Here is a 6,000-nt window from a genome sequence, read left to right on the forward strand (position 1 = left end):
GCGAAGTGAAAGTGCCAAGACAGCAAAACCATACTATTCATTCCTCACTCCCCGATCCTCTTTTTTCATTATTGGACCAGTATTACCAGTGAAGGCTGCAAAATCTTCACTTCACGCTACTCCTATAGGTTCTCTGTTGGCCTGGCTCATTCACTGGCACCCAGAACTCCTCTTTATCATGCCCCAGCACCTCTCAGTGTCAAATCTAAAAAGATCTCTTTCATGTTATTCAGGGACAACACAGCCTTTTGATTGTAAATTGTTTAAGGGTTATCAAAATTGTTATTAAATATGTTTTATGATAGGTCCATGGAATATTTGTATATGTAACAGGATGTCCAGTGAGACATCTGCTGTTGTTCCAGAATTGCATTTAAGGGTCTTGAGGATAAAAACTTCTACATGCATTTTAATAAGACTGGTCAGTGAGCCATCAAGTGTCAGACACCTCTCAGTACATTAATATGATAAGAAACTAGGAGAAGATGGGATAAATTGTGTCACTGTGGAATGAAGTGACAATGGAAAAGATAGTATACTTTTGTGGGGGGAGAGAAAGCTATACTTTTCTCTCGGGTTGAGTTGACTGAAAAAAGTGGAGACTGGTATCTGTTTTCTGACTTTGTATTCTTGTTGAGCTTCCCAAAGTACTGCTCAAACTTATGCTGCCACTGAGTTTAACCTGGTAAGAGTGCTCTGGGGATAATGTCCTGGTTTCAGGAGCAGGGCTGCCACATTTGTTAAGCATATTCTATGGAGCACAACTGGAGATATTGTGCTCACATTGTAGATGTTTGTTCTTGTTATTCCTCTCCCTTGCTGTGGGGAAGGAGTGACTTGTTATGTGTCCTCTCAAGTTTGGGAATATTCTTGACTGAGTTAAGGACCCATTTCTAGACTGGACATTTCTGAAGTTGGAAGACCTGCTGGAGTATCTTCCTGGCTTTAAGGGACTATTTAGTAATGCTCCTGACAAGAAAGTAAATTCAATCTCCACACATTCCAGTGCTTGGGTTTCCTCACTGAAAATATGTGAATGGGGATCTATCAATTTTAGGATCTGCCCCAAAGAACACATAAGTTGGAGGAACGATAGTAACCTTGAAGCTGCCCTGGTTGCTGTTGAGCCACGTGAAGGACTAACCAAGAGAAGGCCCCAGTGTTGGACCCAAAGGAAAGCATGGTGGTCCCTCTGAAGAGGAATTTTAGAAATGGAATGAGCTAGCATGAGATTTAGCATGACCCTGGGAAACCCGTACACAACATTTCCCTAAAGAGTCAATACTCCAACAGAGGCCATGATATCTATACCAGCCAGGGCATCCTTCCAAGTACTAACCATTGGGCAGTTCTGGGAGTGAATACGTTATGAGGTGTATCAGTCAGGGTGCTCCAGAGCAACAGAACCAGTAGAATGTGTGTGTGTATTTTTTTTTCAACATATCTACAAGACATATGTTTATTCCTTTTAAAAAAATTATTTTATATTAGTTTCAGTTATACAATAATGGTCAGACTTGTATGTAGTTTATGAAATGATCTTCCTAATTACTCTAGCACCCATCAGGGTCTACGCATAGCCATTACAATAATATTGACTATATTCCCCATACTGTACTCTACATCCCCATGACTATTTTATAACTACTAATTTGTACTACTTTATTCCTTCACCTTTTTCACCCAACCTCTAGGGCTCCCCTCTGGCAATCACCAGATTGTCATCCGTATCTGTGAGTCTCTTTTCATTTAGTTTGTTCTTTTTGTTCTTTAGATTCCACATATAAGTCAAAACATGGTATTTATCTTTTACTGTCTGACTTATTTCACTCAGCATAATACCCTCTAGGTCAGGAGTCTCTAACCTTGTGGCTGTGGACCAGTACAGGTCTGTGGTCTGTTAGGAACAGGGCCCCACAGCAGGAGGTGAGAAGCCAGGGATTGGGCAAAGCTTCATCTTATTTGCAGCCACTTTCCAGCACTAGCATAACTGCCTAAGCTCCACTTCAGATTATCAGGCATTAGATTCTCATAGAAGCACCGGTCCCTGGTTCCAAAAAGTTTGGAGACCACTACTATAGGTTCATCTATGCCATTGCAAATGGTAAGATTTCATTTTTTTTATGGCTGAGTAATATTGCATTGTATATATAAACCACGACTTCTTTATCCAATCATCTAGCTTTAGATATTTTAGGGCAGTTAGGTTGCTTCCATATCTTGACTATCGTGGATAGTGCTGCCATGAAAAAGAGGTTCATAGATCTTTTTGAATTAGTGTTTTGGTTTTCTTTGGATAAATAACCAGAACTGCAATTGCCGGGTCAAAAGATAGTTCTATTTTTAATTTTTTGAGGAACATCTTAACTGTTTTCCATAGTGGCTGTACTACTTGCAATCCCACCAGCAGCATACAAGGGTTCTCTTTTCTCCATTTTGTTTAGTTCTTTTTTTTTTTTTTTCCTGGAGTTTTCTCCTGTTGTTTCATTTGTAGCGTGTTTCTTTGTTTTCTGATTTTAGTTGCCTCTCTGTATTCATTTCTATGTATTAAGAAGATTTGTTACATCTCCCAGCCTTGGCCAGGTGGCCTCATGTAGTAAGTGTCCTGAGTTGCCTAGTGGTACAATCCCCCTAATCACCGGCACCAGGGACTCTGGGCGTGTTCCTTGCACAAGTTGTGTGTGTTTTCTGTTGTAGCTAAGCCTTATTTGCTATTAGTACGTCAGTGGATGGTATTGACTGTAGGACTGACTGGCTGTGGGGATTGGCCATGCCCACAGGGTATGAGCTGTTGCATGGGGGCTGATCCCTTGGGGTGGGATTTGCCCCAGCAGGCTTGTGTATCTGTTGAGATGACTCTATGGGTGTGCTGCTTATGAGTCTAGTCTAGTGGTGCTCTGCTGAGGTCTGATGCCAGCCTCCAGGTCTATTGGTTCTGCGGCCCTTTGGGAAGGACTCCAGGGTAAGACGGTCAGTTGCTGCCTTTGATTTCTCAGGGGTACCTGGTGGAAGCTACAAAGCAATCCGTGGATGGTTGCTATCTGTGCTTGATCTGAAGCTAAGTGGGAAAAACAACACTGCAAGCTGAGTTTCCCCAGTACCAATCCTGAAGTGGCTTAGCAAAAGTGCTCCTCAATGTCTGAGTATGTATATCAGTTGCTCATAAGACTCCACAGCTGGAAGAGCCTTTAGGTGTTACACAAGTTGGGTAGTGTGGGGACCCAGGGAGTCACCAGGGTATAGTGAACAGATTTCCCCCAACCAATACAATGTCAGTTTTTGTGTCAGTGTTGTCTTTGTGGCTTCCTATAAAAGTCTTAGATTGTAGCAAGGCCAGCCACTGCCCACTTTGGCCTCACAGACACTCAAGATTTGCTCAGGAAATACTGTAGCTCAGGGCAGGGTTTGTGGCCCACCACTGAAAGTCTCTCCTAGGATGCATGGGCTATGTGTTAGCCACATGAGCTGAATGCTGTTGGCTTGCTATTGAAGTCATGGCTAAAAGAAAGCAATGTATGAGCTGGCTGCCTGGGAATTGGTTTGCCACAGATAATTTATGGGTTGGGTGGTGCAGGGTCTCAGGGAGATAGGGGGCGGAACAAACTCATCCCATCAGGCCGAAATAGCATCAGAACAGGTTGTGAGTCCACCGACTCCTGCGAAGTCACAGATAATAGTGAGGCCAGCTGCCACCTGTGTCAGTTTCACAGACCCCTGTGATCCACCCAAGAATCACTGCAGCTTGTGATGGCACCAGTAGTCCGCCATCAAATGTCTTCCCAAAAATGTGACAGCTGCGCAAGCTGAGGTCTGTTGCCTGCGATGAATGCATGCCCCTGGGAAGGGGGTGGCTACCATGCAAGGGGCCGCTGTGGACAATTTGTGAGTTTGGCAGAGCAGAGTCTCAGGGAGACATAGGGTGGGGCAAGCCGATCTCAACAGGCAAATGTTGCTTCAGAATTGCCCATGCGGGAGAAGATGGTGTCCCCAGGCAAGATGGTGTCCATCTGCAGACTGTGCTGGATGAGGGCCCTGACAAAGTAATAATGGTGGCTGTCCCTCTAGTATTCACTGCAACACCACACACCCATCTTTTCCTGTATTTCTCTTGCCCCTCCCGAGCTGCTGACTCTCCATTGGCACCCAGAGTGGGTGTCTGCAAGCAAGTGAGTCTGTGTGCAGTCTCTTTAAATGGGATGTCTGGGTTTTCAGATTCCTTTCATCTCACCTAGATGGCCAGAATTTCTCCCTATTTTTACAGTTATATTTTATAGATTCCTCTTCCTGGTACTGGAACTCTCGAATGGGAAGGCGTTGTGTGGGTCTAGGTCCCCTCCTTCCTTCAAGAGGGACTCTGCAGCCTCACTCTCTCTCCCAGTGCTCAACCACCATGCATGGATGCAGGACCAGTCTGCTTTTTGTCTCTGCCTCTCCTACTGGTCTCAATGTGGCTTTTTCTTTATAACCTCAGATGCTATGATCAGCTAGACTTCAGGTGTTTCTCCATGTTGATTTTTTTTATAATTTGGTTGTGATTTTAATGCAATCCTGGGAGGAGGTAAACTCCGCTTTTACCTAGTCTGCCATCTTGACCTGCTCTACAAAACATCTTCACAGCTGTATTTAGACTAGTGCTTGACCAAACAATTGAACATCATACTCTAGCCAACCTGACATGTAAAATTAACCACCACGAGAGGTAATTATTGAAAAAAAAATATATTTACAAGACAACATGTTGAGACTTCATGATAAACAGGATATATAACTTAGCTCAGAAGTAGGTGGAAGAGAAGAATGACAGAGATGCAAAGCATTGACTCACTTAAACAAAATTGTTCTGGTGATTTATAGGTGTATGTAATTTGTATGTTTATCTATTTGTGAAACAAAAAAATGCAAGCAATAATTACATATTTTTTTTCCCCAGTGGCTGTTTCCATCAGAGACCTGATGAAGCTGTATAGAACTATAAAGGATTTTGTGTGTTCTAGGTCCTGTTAGCTCCACTGATTCACAACTGGACATAGGAAGAAACACTATGAATGTGATATTGCATGTCACTGCAAATCTAGCAAAATAATGATGATGATGATGATAATGATGATAATGATGACTGGGAATGAGTAAATGGGGAAAGAAAAGCAGTGCAGCTTGAACTCAGATCACATAATGTTATAATTATAAATGTAAAAAGAAATAACAGTAATGCACTTAGGCTTTTTATTAAAATACTGAGAGTATAAGACCAAATTTTGATTTTAAATCTTAAATAGATCTGCATAAACAAGGTAGGTGTACTTGTCAAGAAGGCAGTATATTTGTGTGTATATTTATGTATATATGTATGTGAGCATGTGTGGTTGTTCATAAGCATACACTCAAAATAAAGATTAAAATTTATATTAGGCTAGATTTTATATTAGGCTAAATGGCTTCAGCAATCTAGTTGGGGAGTTGGGGCACTATCTAAGGCCACTTTGTTTGCATAGACGTAATTAATTAATTAATTAATTTTTTATTATGGTGACATTGGTTAATGTAATCCAGTAAATTTTAGGTGTACAGTAAGGCATATATATATATGTACACACACACACACACACACACACACACACATATATATATATATATATACACACACACATTATATTTTTGTATTTTATTGTGTATTCACCGCTCATAGTTAGATTTCTTTCTGTCACCACATATTTGACCCCTTTTACACCATCTACCTTCCCCCTTCCCTCCTTCTCCCCATCCTCTAGTAACCACTAGTCTATAGTCCATGTCCATGAGTATCTGGTTGTTTGTCCTGTTCAGTTGTTGCTTTTAGGTTTATATCTCACATATAAGTGATATCATGTGATTTTCAGCTTTTTCTGTCTGGCTTATTTCGCTTAGCATGATTATCTTGAGGTCCATCATGTTGTCGTAAATGGCAGTATTTCATCTCTTCTAATGGCTGAGTAATATTCCACTGTAACAAATTACCACAAC

The sequence above is a fragment of the Pteropus alecto genome, unplaced genomic scaffold, assembly GCF_000325575.1.
Source record: "Pteropus alecto unplaced genomic scaffold, ASM32557v1 scaffold24, whole genome shotgun sequence".
In the NCBI taxonomy this organism is placed as follows: Eukaryota; Metazoa; Chordata; class Mammalia; order Chiroptera; family Pteropodidae; genus Pteropus; species Pteropus alecto.